General features: G+C 41.7%; 1 protein-coding gene across 1 annotated transcript in view; it reads left to right on the top strand.

Annotated features, from left to right (window-relative positions):
• PPP1R16B (protein phosphatase 1 regulatory subunit 16B) overlaps nucleotides 1-17394 on the top strand; it is a 143336-nt gene that overhangs the window by 24843 nt on the left and 101099 nt on the right. The gene's annotated exons all lie outside the window — the stretch shown is intronic.

The raw sequence follows: 17394 nt of genomic DNA on the forward strand, positions 1-17394 counted from the left end.
ATGGGGTAAGGTAGAAGCTCTGCTTGGCCTCCCTGGAGTCTTCTACATGGATCCAAATAGAAGAGGCAGTGTGGTGTGGTGGGAAAAACATTGGCCTTGGAGTCAAAAGACCTGGGTTTGACCGACTCCAGCTTCTGGCCAATTTACTAATTGTGGGCCCCTAAGCAGGTCATTTAAACTCTTAGATTATGAATTTCTTCCTCTGGGAAATACAGAAACAATAATCCTTTCAGTTCTTGCCCTGGGGTTATAGAGGCAGAAACATTTTGTCAACCTGTAGATATGTGAGTACTAGTTACTTTTTCGATTTTCCTTTCTGGTCTGTTCTCCTCTTCTTGGTTGCTATGACGGCTCTTCTGGACTGTCCTGAACTCTCTCACCTGTGTCTTAGGGGATGATTACCAGCATCTCTATATAGAAATACTAAACTTTTATTTTATTTTACTTTTCTTTTTTTCACTTAACAAGCATTTATTTTCTCTCCCTTCCTTCTCCCCTCTCCAACTGAGAAAAAGAGAAACAAAATCCTTGTAACAAGTATGCATAATCCAGCAAAACAAATTCATGCATTTACCATGTCCAAAAATGTATGTCTCATTCCATATCTTGAGATCATCTCCTCTCTATTGGGAGGTAGGTAGTATATTTCAACATGGTACTTTGGAATTGTAGCTGGTCATTGCACCAACTGGAGTTCTTTAGTTTTTCAAAATTGTCATAAGATATTCCTGGAGCAGACCATATAGTAAAAGGTGTTGGTTCTTATACTAGCTGTGTTATCTTTTATGTCATATAACCTCTTTGAACCTCAGTTTCCTTATCTGTGAAAAGGAGATAATACATATTCGACTTCCCTCCCAGGATTGTTGATTGTTGTAAAGAAAGAATTTATAAATTTTAAAGCACTAAAAATGTTAGCTATTATTATTATTGTTCTATAATTACTCTTAAAAGCAATAAATTCATTTGTGGGAAACTCATGTTTATACAACAGTAGCTTCCCTTTCCCCTTGACTTTATATTTACTTATCTGTATTTGTATTGCCTCCTCCATTAGAATGTAAACTCCTTGAAGGGGGGTACCTTTTCAATTGTGTCTTTGTATCCCTAGGTCCAGCACTGGCAAGTTCTAACTAAAGACTTATTGAAGGAATGAATGATTAAATGAATGAACTGAATTTTAAGCATATTAGTAGAAGTGCATATTTGATTAGGGTACAGCAACCAGCCAACTTTCCAATCCATTTCACATATGGCTTGGTCACTGATTGTAGAGATCTCTAGGAAATGAACACATCCTGGAGTCCACTCAGTTGGAGGGAGCACCAGGAGACTTACTTGTGTTCCAGAAGTGAACTTCAGCTCAGTAGGCCCACCATTTAGGCTTGACCCTTATTTTTGGGATTTGCACAGCTACTGTTCCTGCTGAGAAACCACAGCCCTTTCTTTGTTTGCAGATCACTTTTAGGTTCCACAGGGTCTGCTTTTCTGATTTTTTGTTGTTGTTGGAAATTCATTAGGTTTTTCTTCTCTTTCCCACATCCCTTTCAATGTCACCTTCCAGTTTTCTGCATTACGGATAGCTAGCTGGCTGAGGTGCTTCCAGCAGACATTTCATCTCCTCTCCAGCCTTTAAAGAGTACTAATAATCATACCACCTGGCATTTATATCCTTCTTTAATGTTCACAAAGCGCTTTCCTCATAACAACCCTGTGAAGTAGGTAATATCAGCCATTTTTTTACAGATGAGGAAACTGAGACTGGCTTGAAATAATTGACTTGCTTAGGCTTCCAGAGCTAGTTAAGTGTTAAAACTTGGGGCTAAACCAAGATCTCGCCTAACTCTATCCCAGTGTTCTTTCCATTCCTGAATCTTGCTGTACTCAATTTGAGAATTACTAAGGTGTCTAGGTGACATGTCTCATAACCCAAGCAGCATGACTCCCTTGCCTCCCTCATAAGTGGTGATGTAACACTCAGATCAGATGAGATTAGATCCATGAAAGCCCTTTGAAAAGTCATTTTTGTGGCACTGTCCAAATGTAGGGTAGGGAAAATAAACTAGCCCTTTAAGACCTGGAAAAAGCCCAGAGCAAAGTACATGTATGAACTATATCCTTGTTGGGGGCCCTAGGATCCAGGGATGCATATAAGACATTAAGGGAGCCACGAAGTGTTGAGGAAGGTGCATCCTCTGTTCCAGGCCCTTGGCTTCCTGTTTGGGGTGCACGGGGCTCTGTGCTCACTGATTGGCTGGTATATTTAGGTTGTAGCCTGTAGGCGGCAGCCTGTGGGGCCTGGGGGTGGGGAGCAGGATGAGAGTTATGCCGATTTGGGCCATGTGGGTGGTTTTTGAATAGCTCTTCCTCTTTGGGCTCTGCTTTGGTCCCAGGCAGGATCAAATCAGTAAATCCATGGGTCAGAGTGTTCCCTTGCTCAAGCAATGTTGTTCAAGAGATTGGGGAAATGACCACACCCATATGTTCAAGATGCCCGAGTTAAACACTCCTCCCACCCCCATGCACTTGCTGAAAAAAAGTGATTTCTTTTTCCATCAGTCTCCCACCCCAACCCTTTCCTGAGAGAGAGAGAGAGAGAGAGAGAGAATGTATGTGTGTATGTGTGTGTGTGTGTGTGTGTGTGTGTGTCCAGCTGCACTGATGCTTATGAAGCAGTCTCAAGCTGCCTTCCTCCTTCCCTCTCTCCCTCCCAGTTACCTGATTATGTGGTGAGGAGCTGTAGGATGCCCAGACTGCAGCATCACTAGTGTGAGAGTTCCCCCAGGGCCTTGCCACTAGCAGAGAAGAAGCAAAACCACCCTCAGGGCCCAACACAAATGGGCACTGTGGGTTTTGTTGGTAGCTGTGCTGGGTTTGGGCATTCCAGAGCAGAGCAGGGAAAAAGACATTGGGTCCCTCGGTATCCCCTTCAGTCCCTGGGCTTGTCCCTGGAGCATTAGCATTTTTAATATGATAGTTTGTGAATCATTCTCAGGCCCCAATTAGTGAGCTTCTTGAAGGCAAAAACTGTTTCACTGTTGGATGATTATATCTTAGACCTTACCATCACTATAACTGTTCCATCTATGAAAATCTCTTCTCATAATAATTTCCTGTTCTTCCATCTTTCTATTGTCTGACTTCTAAAACTATTCTGTCCTCACTGAGATTTCCAGTCCTTTTATCCTACCCTTTCTCCCAGATTAAACCTATAAATAAAGAAATTAACTGTATTCCTTCCATGAATCTCTTGCCTTCTTTGGTGGCACAATGGATGGAGCACTGGACTTGGAGTCAGTAAGACCGGAGTTCAGGTCTAATCTCAGACACTCATTAGCTATGTGGCCCAGGGCAAGTCACTTAACTGCTACTTCAGTTTTCTCATCTGTAAAATGGGAATAATAATAGCATCTACCTCACTGGTTGTTGTATAGATCAAATGAGATATTTGTAAAGTGCTTAGCACAACTTAGTACACGCTTAGTAAGTGTTTATTTCCTTTCCCTTTGTGGCCCTAGTACCTAACACAGTGTCTGACAAATAGCAAGTGCTTAATAAATGCTTTTTGGTTAATAGATGTAACATCTCTCCCTTAGCAGCAGGGATCCTTCCATGTTCTAGTAAGAGATATGTTGGCTTGAGCTCATGTTTATGTGGTTCATATGTCTACACACTTTCTCAGTGAATCATCTCAACAGTCCTGGGCAATAGGGGCATTGATATTGGCATGGACACATGGGTAAGCTGCAGGGTCTTTTCCTCCGAAGAGCCCCAAGAACAACAAAGCTTGAGAATGAATCAACAAGCAACAAGCATTTAACAATTGTCTTTTGTATATCAGACCTTATGCTAGGGACTGGAAATTTAAAGGCAAAACCAAAATAGTTCTTACCCTCAAGGAGCTTATATTCTTTCTGAGGGACAGCCTGTGGTCAGATGCACAAGTAGCCAGGGCCCTTTTATAATCCAAAGGGCTTCCCCTAAAGCAGAGTTTTCTGGGTAATACTATGTATTTGCACTTAAAAACATTCATCTGAGATGGGATCCACTGTCTTTACCTGACTGCCAAAGGGCTCTATGATACAAAGGAGGTTAATATCTGCCCTAAAGGATATCGGATTATAGGATTTAGAGATGTCTGGAACCTTAGAGGTCCTCCAGTTCAACTCCCTTCCGTTTTCAGTGGAGGAAATAAAATCCAAGAGATTGAGCAATTTGCCTAAAGTCACTCAAGTAGTAAAGAGCAGATTTAGGATTTGAACCCAGGCCCTCTAATTCTAGATTGAATGCTCTTTCCCCTCCACCATGCTGTCTCATCAACTATTGAGCTCAGTCTGTTGATCAGTGTAAGACTGTGTGAGTCTGTGCACTCATATGTGGTGCCCTCTTATATAATGACGTAATGTTAGAATCTAGGTTCGGAACAAGATGTGCCCTCCTATTTCAGTACAAGGTGTATGAATGCCCCAGGAGCTATGCGGAACAGTGCTGATGGCAGCCATTGGTCTCTCCAGCCCAAAAGGCAGAGGGGAAAGGGGAGATGAATTTGTTTTGGGTCCTGAGGCAACCCCAAGAACCTTTAATGGCTTCATTAAGAACATTTGTAAATAACCTCTAATCTCCGGGGCAGGAGCTGAGTATCTGAACCAAGTCCTGGGGGGAAGAAGAACATTATTTGGGTCTAGATCTGGCAATAGACTCAATCAAGCCCAAAGATGCCTGGGCACTTGTGCCCAGGGAACCAGGTAATCTCATGGGCAATGATCTTGAGGCAGAGAGGGCCTGGTAAGCTAGGATTAGAGAATCCCCCAACACCAGGATGTTAGGGATTTGGCACTCAGGATCAGTAGGACCCTGTAAGCTAAAAGACAGGGAGGGCTTAGAACCTTCTCTCTCTCATCCCTTTCCTCAGGAACACTGAGAAACCTCTCCCAAGAGTTGAGGTTACTTTACCCCAAGCAAGATGGAGGAAAAAAAAGCAGTGGTGTTAAATTAATGAATGCATCAATGGAATCTAGCTAAATATGCAGTATTCCATACCTGTTGTCTTCCACCTCTTCAAAGAGGGAGAGAGGTGCATCTTCTCATCTTTTCTTTGGAGCCAAACTTGGTCATTATACTTACTTGGCATTTCATTCAATTTTTCTTCTTTTCATTTGTGTTGTATTACATTGTGTATCCTCTTTTCCTAGTTTTGCTTATGTACAGCCTTTGAGCATGCCCATATTGTCTAACCTGGAGCCTGTTGCATCCCCTACCGTTACTTTACTTTGCTTCAGTTCACAAGTCTATCCATGCCTCTCTGAATTCTTTTGCCTTCACTATTTTTTAGGATGCAGTAATATTCTATCACATGCACATACCACAATTTTGTGGCAATTCTGCAATTAGTGCATTGCCCCCATTTTCAAGATGAGGAAAAATAAGGGGCAGCTAGGTGGTATAGTAGATAGAGCACCAGCCCTGGAGTCAGGAGGACCTGAGTTCAAATCCGGCCTCAGACCAAACACTTGACACTTACTAGCTGTGTGACCCTGGGCAAATCACTTAACCCTAATTGCCTTAAAAAAACAAAACAAACAAACAAAAAAAAAAGATGAGGAAAACTAAAGTCTAGAGAGATAACTTGTTAATGATCACACTGCTAGTAAAAATTAGAGAATTGTGACTTGAACTTTGATCTTCTGATTTTAGACCCAGGTAAGACTCTTTCTGCCATGCCACATCTGAGATACTACTTCTTTCTAAGACTGAGGTAGCATCCCTACAGCCAGAGTTTAACACCCCACAGTCAGAACCCATTCTCACTTCATGCTTCCTCAACAAACACATGAAAACTAACTATAAAAGGATTTTGGGGTGGCATTCTAAATTTTGTAGTGAGGACAGTGCTCAGTAATCCATAAAATGCTATAGAAATAGGAGTTAATATGATGGAGGAAAATACAGGCTAGCTATTTTACATAAAAGGGAATTATGTGTAACAGAAAATAGTAGGTGGGCCCAGGGGGCTCTGCAAGGGCTATGAGCTACCACTTAGTTGCTGAGTGATCTTATGCAAATCTGTTAATTTCTCTGGCTCTCCATTTCTTCATTTGGAAAATGAAAAGCACCCTGATTCACTTGATGGATGATAGAAAAGGACAGTGAGAAAGATGTGAACGTCAGACATAGCAGATGTAAAACCTATTAACCAGTGGGGTTGAAAAGACGCAGATGAGTGATCAAGCTGGCTATTGGTCAAGCACTGGTTTTAGGTTAAAAAAAAACAAACTATTTTCATTGCAAGCCCACTGTGACGTACATGTCACAGTGAAGAAGTCAGTGCCTGGGCCATAGGTCATCCCTTTTTGCTTCACACTGGTTTTCTCCAACTCTTTAGAAGGTCAGATGTGCTGTTGGACCACGTGGACTAAATTGTGAGTCAACAAGGCCACTAAAAACCAAGAAACACTTGTCTCTGCATGTGATTTCTACATCTGCTTTCTTGGGTCATGAAGGTAGAGTTTTCCTCTGCAGACTTGGAAGCTCTGTTGCTCAGTCCCCTTGGGAATATTATGCTTCTTCACTAGTGGATTGTAGTTTCCATCAAAATCCATCCCTCATCCAGGCTTCTCTTGAAAGATCCAGGAGAATGGCATGTGTTGGTTGCTTCCGTTCCTCTCTCAAAGGGTATGTGAACAACTTTCCTTACAAGTGAGTTGTCACAGACTCTTGTCTTTGATGTGACTTCATACACATAAGGTTCATTTAATGGGCCAAGTGGAAAATTTGAAATGATTTTTTTTTTGCTGTAATAATAGCAGCTAACATTTATATAGTTCTTTAGTGGTCCTAAGGCATATTACATAGAAAACCTCATTTGATCCTCACAACAGCCCTGTGAGGTAGGTGTTGTTATCATCCCCTTTTTACAGATGAGGAAATTGAGGCAGATAGTGGTTAAGTGACAGGCTCACCCACTTTAAGTGACTTGCCCAGAGTCACACAGGTAGTAAGTTTCTGAGGCAGGGTTCACACTTACCTCTTTCTGATTCCAAGTGTAGCATTCTTTGCCATCTAGTTGTCTATTACATTACGTAAGTCCAAATAGCTGTAAATAAGGGTCACTCATTTTTATGACCACAAAAAAAAAAAATCTAGATTGTATTGTAGATAGAGTCCTGGGCCTGGAGGCAGGAAGACTAGAGTTCAAATCTGGCCTCAAAAACTTATTAGCTGTGTGACCTTGCACAAGTCACTTAACCCTCTGTATGTCTCAGTTTCTTCATCTGTAAAATGGGGATAATAATAGCACTTACCTTCCAGGGCTGTTGTGAGAATCAAAATGAGTTAATAATTGTAAAACACTTAGCACAGTGCCTGGCACATAGTAAGCATTATTTATATGTTAGCTATTATTATTATTATTATTTTTATTCCTTCTATTCACCATGGCTGCTAGTCTTGAAGGTCCCATTATTTTATGGTAAATTAATTGGTTGAAACATGTCCCCTCCTATGATCTCTAAGCCTCAGTTTCCACAATCAGCTCAGGAAACTCAGTCCCTGTCAGATGCCCCAGAGACCTCCACTGTCGTACAGTGATCAGAGTGATGGATTTGCTGTATTTTACTCCTTTCTTTGCTGGTTAGTAGTTGTGTGATCGTGGGCAAATCATTTTAACCTCTGAGCCTTAGTTTTCTAATTTCTAAAATGGGGAGAGTAATATGTATCTCACAAGGCCAGTGTGAGGTTCCAAGGAGATCATGTTTGTCAGGTGCTTTGTAAACTTTAAGATAGTTAATACAGTAATAGTAATGGGAGAGTCATATGGGACGCAGGGATCGGCCCCTATGTGTGATGGCCCTATCTCTTCTTTGGATCCCTGCATTCCATTTGCAGGCCCTGGAAAGTAGAGCACATTTAATAGTTAATAGCAATAGGTAGAAGTTGTCTGTAGGATTTTTTTTTTTAAATCAGAAACAAGTATATTCCAAGAGAGTTAGAAAAAAAATCAAAGACTATTTCTGAAGAAGAAAGAAAACTCAGATCTTCTGAATTACCAACTAATTACTCTTCTTTTGAAAGTACACTAGAGTCACCAAGGAATAGGACTTTGAACTAAAAACTGGCAGAGAATGAGCCTGCTCAGGTCATCTTGTTCTCTCTCTTTTTTCCATTTCCTTTTCTTTTTAAAGTTTAATTGATGCCTTTTGTTTTTACACCTCAGTTATTTCCACTTTCTGTTCTTTCTTCTCATCAAGAACCTTTCCTTGTAATGAGAAAAAATACTTTTAAACAGTCAATTAATCCAACAACTGCATCTGGCAGTGTGCACTGAATTCACTTTTCTACTGAAAGAGTTATAGACCTAGAAGGAGCCTCATCTAGTTCAACCCCCTCCTCCATTTTACATATGGGTAAACTGAGGCTCACTCACTGAAGTGACTTGCCTAAGGTCACTATGGTAAAGATAAGAGGCAAGATTTGGACCCAAGCCCTCTGATTCCAAAGTTACCATTCTTTCCCTGGTAAACATACTGTCTTTATGTAGGCTATTGGTTTCCTTATTATTTCTCCAAAATGTACTTAACTTCAGAGTTTGATTTTTTTAAAAAAAGTTTTACTAGTGGTTTCCTTTGTTATAGTCATTATATCCACAGCTGTATTTACATTTGTATGTATGTATATATCTATACATATGTATGTATGTATATATCTGTATATACATATGTATTATTGTATATATGTATATTTCCTGCTTCTGCTAACTTCATTCTCCATCACTTCATAAAAGTCTTCCTGTATGTCTCCAAAATTCCTCATATTCCTCATTTTTTTAAAACATGAGTACTACCCCATTACATTCTTATACCACAATATGCTTAGGCTTTTCCCAATTTATGAGCAGCGTTTGTGTTTCCAATTTTTTGCCATCATAAGGAATTTTACCCAAGGCATTCCATTTTTAACCACGCTTGCTCCCTTTGGCAACAAACAGAAAATGAAAGATGCAAAATTCTCATCTGTTTCGCCTTCATTGGTTCCGGGATGCCATTTGACTCAGTAGAACATAATGCTGTTTTTTTATGTTCAATGAGATTGGACTTATTTCCACTTGCACAGACATCTTGGGAAAAATAGACCTCAACCAGATCGTGATGTTATCATTGCTGTGTTCAGCAGCCCATGTTGTATGGTGCTATTCAGAAAAGAAGAGCAAGGGAGATGCAACCCGAGACCATCACTGGAATCAGAGTTTGAGAAACCCAGAGAGGCAGTGTGGTCCAGTGGAAAGAGCACTGGACTTGGATGCAAGAATCCTGGGTTCGAAATCTCTACTCTGCCACTAGTGCTGTGACCTGGGACAAACTGCTTCTTTTCCTAGAGCCTCAGTTTCTTCTTGGGTCACGTGGGATCTGTAATATCTGTATTTCACCACTTCACAGGGTTGTTATGAGGAAAGGATTTCGTAAACCTTAAAAAATAGGAGTTATTAAAATCCTATGGGAAAAAGGGATCTGCATCTATGATGTGATGTCCCTATCTCTTCTTTTTTGGGCCTCCATGTTCTACTTGCAAGTGCTGCAAAGTAGAGCCCAGGAATTCAAACAACTTTTACTACCAGTACAACTGGAGATAGATCTTTCAAAGATGAAATGGATTTGTCTCCAGCAAAGAGTCAATTTCAATAAATTAAGAGACACTTAAAGAAATGGAAACTAAATGGGACACAGTCTTGTGTACAGAGCTCTGGGCTGGTCTAAAGCTAAGCATCAATCAGTAAACACTTATTAAGCTCTGGCATATAGAAGGATGGTATGATCACAAATGGCGTCGTTGCCTGCAGTTCTCTAGCAAGTTAGTTCTCAGAGCCCTCAAACTTTAATGTAGGAGGCATGTGAGGCTATCAGAGGAGGTCCCAGCCAGATAAACCAGTATAAACAAAGTCCACGGGAAAAGCCTACCTAATCAAAAGCCAGTAGAGATCCTCAGGAAGACCAAGAAAAGCCTAAACCAAGTCAGAGTCAAGATAATGGGGTCAGGTGCACAGTGAATCTGAGAGCAACTTGTAGCTCAAATTGTAGGATCATAGGATTTAGAGTTGAAGGAGCCAAATAGAGATACAACAAGCATTTATGGTGCTCACAACACTGCTGCTTTGATAAGAGCTGGACCCTGCCCTCATGGAGCTCATAGTCTACTGGTAGAGGGATAAGACAAGTGCATACTAAGCCATCTGGGAGGCTTTGGGGGAGGGAGGACAACCTCTGGGAAGGCAACCTACCCTGAGAAGATAACAATTGAATTGGGCTTTAAAGGTTAAGTAGCAATTCAGCATCTCCTAAGACATAATCAGATCCACCAGCCCCCTCAGTTTATAGATGAAAAGGTGAGGCCCAAAGGAAGCGATGTGTCCAGAGTAACACAGCTGTACTAAGTGGAAGCACCAGGATTTGAACCCAGTTCTTCTCACTCCACATCCAGTGTTCTCTTTGCTGTATTCTGGGACAACTGATTTAGGTGCCCTGACACTTGGAAAAATTCTTAGGGGCTGGTTTAATCTGAGACAAAGAGGGAGATTGGGAGAAAGCAATTAGGGAATCCAGTCCCACCAGGGGAAATCCCTACTTTCTTTATGGCTGCTAGACATAGAACCTTCAGAGCCTTAGCCAGAGGAGCTTCTGGGAGAGAACACAAATCCTTCTTTACCAGGGGTGGGGAACCTGCAGCCTTGAGGCCACATGTGGCCCTCTGGGTCCTCAAGTGTGGCCTTTTGACTGAATCCAGACTTCACAGAACAAATCCCCTTCATAAAAGGATTTGTTCTGTACAACTTGGACTCAGTCAGAAGTTCGAACCCAAGGACCTAGAAGGCCACATGTGGTCCCCAGGATGCAGATTCCCCACCTCTGTAGCCTTTGACTTTCTGAGATAGGAACTTCAGACTGTCCACACAAGTGGGAGTGTTGCCAGGGAGGCTGAAAGGAGGTGGAGGTGAGACTAAAGGGGAAGTGCTAATTCCATAATATGGATATCTCTTCTTTCCATGCCTTTGGGGCAGCTAGGTGGCAAATGGCTGGAGAGTCAGGCCTGAAGTCAGGAAGACTCATCTTCCTGAGTTCAAATCTGCCCTGAGACACTAGCTGTGTGACCCTAGGCAAGTCACTTCACCCTGTATGCCTCAGTTTCCTCATCTGTAAAATGATTTGGAGAAGGAAATGGCAAATTACTCCAATATCTCTGCCAAAAAAAAATCCCAAACAGGGTCACAAAGAGTGGGACATAACTTAACAATAACAACAAAACTAGAGCCATAGGCTCTTCTCCAAAGCCCCCCATATCCTGTCCCTTAGGAAATTGTCTACTCTGTGCTCTAGGTTATAGGGTCAGCAGCCACTGCAGTTGGCCTCTAGTGGATTAGGTGTGTTTGCTGATGAGATGATACTGTCTCCCCCAGGCCACAGAAATCATTTGGTTTGCTTGTGCTATTTTAATATAAAACTCAGTTTGTCAATTACAGAAGCTCTTTAAAAGGGCTCCTAATTAGCTTCTATAAATTACTCTCACTAACCTTCCTGCATTAATGATTACTACTCCCTTGCTAGTCAAATATTTAGGAGGTTTCTGAATCTCCCCCTGACCTACTCCTACCCTCCTCTTCTCTGTCAGGTTTCTAGGATCTGGTGGTCAAGGTCACTGTGATTTCTCAAACACTGAATCCTTTCATCTTTCGGTTGTCGCATTCTCACTGGGCCCCCTGCTTGCTCCAGTTTTCCTATTGATCTGTGATCTCATCATCATAGCTCTCTCCTACCACCAGTAGGATTCTAGTAGCTCTAGATTCCAACCCTTCTGCTCCTTCTTATCCTGTGTGAATCACGTCCATCCGTGTCCTTCCCTGAACCTTGCATGGAAGCCAGTGCACTGAAGGCCTTCCTCTGGTTCTTTGAACCTTTTATGGCTACCAGGGCATAAGCATTGCCTGTCCCATCTGTTACCTCTGGCTCCTGCTACGTGGCTGACCGATTACTTTCTTTTCCCCCACTCGCATGCTCAATCATGTCTTCTATGCCACTTCTCCTGTGATGAGCTATGGCCTATTACTCACTTTTCATCCTGAAAAATTCTCTTCCATTGACAGGCTGGGGAGAGGTCTTCTTTCAAAGGAATCACATCCATTAGAACCAAGCTCAGTTAGTTTGAGAATAAAGTACCTTTCCAGAAAGCAACATTTAAGTTCTCCATGAAAAGTTGTAAATGGCCTGGTTCCCTCCGTGGTGGTGAGAAATATTCCTATTTTCCAGCTCGGTGCCTGATGCCAAGATGGTACCAGTGCCAGCTGCTTATAACTGGGCCAAGCTGGAACTAGTAGTCCCTGTACTGGCTGTGACTTTCCATCCTTTTGGCAAGTAGGCTAGACCTGGGAGTGAAAAGGGAGGGCTTTAATTGAGCTTATTAGTACATTTCTCTTCCTATTCTTGCTAGTTTCCCAGTACAGGCTCCCAGGTTTTCCTGGTAGGAATATTGCTTTATAAAGGGGCTTACATGGAGGTGAGATGATTCAAAGAATAGTTCCCAAATATCTTCTGATTGTAGATGCTTGGAAAATATTAAGCCACAATAATGCTAGGCTTCTTTCTTGAAAAGAAGATGTACGTTATATTAACTCAATGAGCATTTATCAAGTACCAGCTATGGACAGAGCACTGCGTTCAGTGCCAGAGAAGACTCAAAGTTTAGATAAGACATAGGCTCTGCCCTTATGGAGCTTATAGTCCTGTAGGATGGTAAGCCACCAATACAGTTACAACATACAGTGGTGGTATGATAAAAATTGAGTTGGATTTGGAATTAGAATTGGAGTTGAATCCTGCCTCTACCACTTACTACCTGTGTAAGCTTGTGCCTCAGTTTCCTCATCTCGGACATGGAGGGTTTGGATAAGATGACCTGTAAGGGCCCTTCCAACTCAAAAATCTACGACTAATGATTTATGAGCTACATAATAAGCACCCTAGGTTGTTTCAGTATTTCCAGTGCCTAGTGGATTCAGCTCAAATCCCCCTTTCTACAAAAAGTCTCTCCCTGCCTCTAAGGTTAGTGCCTTCTCTTTGAAGTTACCTCCTGGGGCAGCTAGGTGGCGCAGTGGATAGAGCACCAGCCCTGAAGTCAGGAGGACCTGAGTTCAAATCCAGCCTCAGACACATGATATTCACTAGCTGTGTGACCCTGGGCAAGTCACTTAACCCCAATTGCCTTAAAAAAAAAAACCAAACAAACCACCAAAAAAGAAATGAAGTTACCTCCTATTTATCCTATATTTTACATAGTTGTTTCCTTGCTGTTCCTCCCATTAGGGTGTGAGCTGCTTAAGAGCAAGAACCTTGGTGTTGCCTTTCATTGTATCCCCAACACTACAAAATGCTTATTGATAGTAACTGACCAGCACAGTACCTGGCACATGATATTTGCTTAAGAATACTTGATGATTTTTGGATGAAGAAGTGGTCTGGGAGGATAAGGTCTTTATCAACCAGATGGATCAGAGCCTAGCACAGGGCCTGGCACACACAATAGGTGTTTAATAAATGTTAAATTAATGTTAAATAAAAAAATGTAACTTATTTCATTGAATCAGAGAAGGCTTCACATAGGAGGGGTTGCATGTAACTTTCTCCCATATTTTGAAGAAATAACGTTTATAGGACAGATTTGTTCTTGAAATAAGCAGTTGGACAGAGGCATCTTGGTGTAATGGATAGAGAGCCAGCCTGGGAGTCCGAATGATGTGGGCTTAAGTCTCCCGTCTGACAAATGCTTTCTCTGTAACCCTAGTTAAGTCACTTAGAGTCTCAGTCTTCCAAGAAACTCTCTAAATTATAGACTAAGTGCTGATCTTTATTGGTAGAGAGAATTTCCTCACCAGGCAGTTCCCTTAACTAATGAAACCACAGGTCTAGAAAAAAAAAGTTACTGGATTTAAGTGGAGCCATTGACGTCTGGGAAAGTGTTTGCTGGTGAAAGATTTTTTCACCCTGGAAAAGTAGCTTAACGAGGTTAAGTTTATTTTAAACACTAATTTGCTGGGAGAAATGTAGGTTTAGAAGTATGTAGACGCACCATCATTTCTTCTGTTGATTAAAAGATTTATCACCTCCATCTCTACCCTCACTCCCCACCTCCAAACAGTATAAATCCTATAGATTTGTAAACTTCCCATTTTTGAGTAAGATTATTTTGATAATGCACAATAGAAACTTGAATTTTAAGAGTAGCAAGTCCTGAGTTCAAATCCAGATTCTACCTCTTACCTGGGTGATCTAGGGCAAGTCACATCATTTCTCTCTGATTCAGGTTACTCATTTGTAAAATGAAGTCTTGTATCTCTGAGGTCCTTTTCAGCTTTTCACCTATGGTCGTTATGGATTCACACTTTTAGATTCCAAAGCACTTTGGTCATAATGGCACCATGAGAGAAGCATCATCGATGACTTTATTAGTCCCACATTACAGCTGAGGAAACTAAGGCTCAGAAAGAACAGGGGACTTGGTCTAGGTCATCTAGTAGGAAATATTGGAGCTAGGGCTAGAACCCAGGCCTTCTGATGCCAAAATGAGTTCTCTTTTCACTTGACCACAACTGCCTTTCTTCGATATCTTCTAAACAAAGGGCCCAAGTAATGAGCTTATGTATTTATTTAATAGTGATTATGTCGCATGTGCTATTCCAGGGGTGAACCTTGCAGAGTCCAAACCAATATAAAGGGAGTTCCTTATCAGTTGGACAAAGTTGATTTTTTTCTTGCCTATAATTGTATTTACTTAAAAAAAAATGTGTTTAATTAACATTAAAGTGGGCTGGATCTGGAGTTGGAACACCTGGGCTCAAATCCTGGTTTATGACTTTAGGAAAATCACTTAACTTATCTAAGGTCCTTCCTATGGAAGTATAAAAATATGGGCTGCAATGGCACCTTATCAATAATTCATCCTACAACTTCCCTGACTCCTGTGATTATACAGTCATATAGGTACACATACATAGCTCCCATCTCCTTAGTACTTTAAGAGTTTGAAAAGCACTTGCATAAGAATGACTCTACGAAGTAGAGAGTACCACTATTATCATACCCATTTTAAAGATAGGAAAACTGAATATGGACACACATATCTATATCTCTATACACATATATACATATATTTGGGGATAGGCCCATCTACTTGGGGAAGTCACCTGCCTTCTAGGGTTGTGAGGATTGAATGAGGTAACATACACACACACACGTGTATATGTATACATATATGTATAGAGTTGTTCTGGTGAGGGAACTGCGGCAAACAGGGTCAAGTGATTTGCTTGGGTTCTGTTCAGTTGTTTCACTCATGTCTGACACTTCATGACCCATTTGAGGTTTTTTTGGCAGAGATACTGGAATGGTTTTACAATTTTCTTCTCCCACTCATTTTTACAGATGAGGACACTGAGGAAAATAGGGAGAAGTGACTTTCCCAGGATCACACAGCTAGTAAGTTTGAGGCCAGATTTGAACCCAGGAAGATGAGTCTTCCTGACTCCAAGCCCAGCACTATGCTACTTTGTTATTTAGTTGTTTCAGCCATGATCCCATTTGAGGTTTTCTTGGGGTTTGCATTTTCTTCTCCTGCTCATTTTACAAATGAGGAAACCAAGGCAAACAAAGTTAAATTGACTTGCCCCAGGGTCACACGACTAGGATGTGTCTGAGGAAGATAAGCCTTCCTGATTCCAAGTCCAGTGCTCTACCCACTGTGCCAACAAGCTGCATATGTGTGTATATATATATTATATATATATATATATGTATACACACACACACACACACACACACACACACATACATACATAGTCTTTATCAGACATATGATTTCATCAGTGTAAGGAACTCAGTGAGAGTCTTCTTACATCAATGAAGACTAACGACTTCTCTGCAATTTATAATCTCAGTAATTGTATAGAATTGCCCAGAGCACTGAGAGGCAAAGCGATTTGCCTGGGGTCACACAGCCTATGTCAGGTGAGAGGTGAGCTGATTCGGAGGTCAGCTCTAGCGGATACACTAATGACAGTAAGCATTTATAAAGTGCTGTAAGGTTTGCCAGGCACTGTACATGTTATCTCATTTGACCTTCACAACAGCCCCAGCAGGTAGGTGCTATTATTATTCCCATTTTACAGATGAGGAATCTGAGGCAGACAGGGAGGTTAAATGATTTGCCTGGAGTCACCCAGCTAATGTCTGAGGTTTTCCTCACCCCAGGCCCAATGTTCTATCCATGATGCTGCCCAGTCACCTCAGACTATGTTGCCTCTCACATAGATAGATACAGAGATAGTTGATTGATAAATGATTTATGCACATATAATTGTATCTCTCATCCATGATAAAATATAGTTATATATTTTAAAATATATGTATTTTACCTAGTTATAGGCAGTGACAGAGCTGCCTTTCAAGGGGATGCTGAAACTGCTTCTGATTCAAGACAGCAAGGAGATGGGGCTCCGCATGCATCAGTGAGAGTCTGTGGCTTAGGGTACAGTGTGTAATCATATCTAGCTGCACCCAGTGACCCTGGGGCTTCCTGTCAGAGCCTCGATACTTATATGGATCCTCCAGAAGTGGGAAAAGAGGGTGAGGGTGGGGTCAGATTCCAGAAGGGTTGACTTGGCTCCCTGGGGACAGATCAATCGGCTCTCACTTTACTGCTGCCTGCAAGTCATTCCCTGGGGAGCTCAGTTCTTCCAGCCAGACACTGGCTTTCTCTGCTTTGGGAGCAACTCTGACCTTCAAAGCCCTGCAGTTGTGAAACTAAGCTAGGACATCCCTTACCTGGAGTTTTTTTTTTTTTTTTCCTTTCCTTCTACCTCATCTGGCTCAGTTGCTGCCCCCTCCCTTTTGGGAGAGGCACATAGCATCACAGAAATAAAGGTGGAAGAGGACTCAGAGCTCCATCCGATCCAACTTTCTGAAGCCTAGGGAGGTAAAGGGACTGGTCCAAAGTCACTCAGGTAGTCAGGATCAGGGGTAGGACTTAAAGCCCAAAGGCTGCCCTCTTTACTCTGTTGTGCACATGAGTTCAGAGGCTGAGAGGAGGGAGGTGTGATAAAAATCTATACAAGAAAGGGGAAAATGGGGGCAGCTAGATGGTGCAGTAGATAGATCACCGGCCCTGAAGTCAGGAGGACTTGAGTTCAAATCTGGTCTCAGACCAAACACTTGACACTTACTAGCTGTGTGACCCGGGGCAAGGCACTTAACCCCAATTGCCTAAAAAAAAACCAAAAGCCAACAAACAAAAAAAAAAAGAAAGGGGAAAATGGATGATCTTGTCCAACAAATTGTAGAAATTATTGTGAAGGGACCACCT

This window comes from Vombatus ursinus, unplaced genomic scaffold (assembly GCF_900497805.2).
Source record: "Vombatus ursinus unplaced genomic scaffold, bare-nosed wombat genome assembly UNPS02014785.1, whole genome shotgun sequence".
NCBI classification, from domain to species: Eukaryota; Metazoa; Chordata; class Mammalia; order Diprotodontia; family Vombatidae; genus Vombatus; species Vombatus ursinus.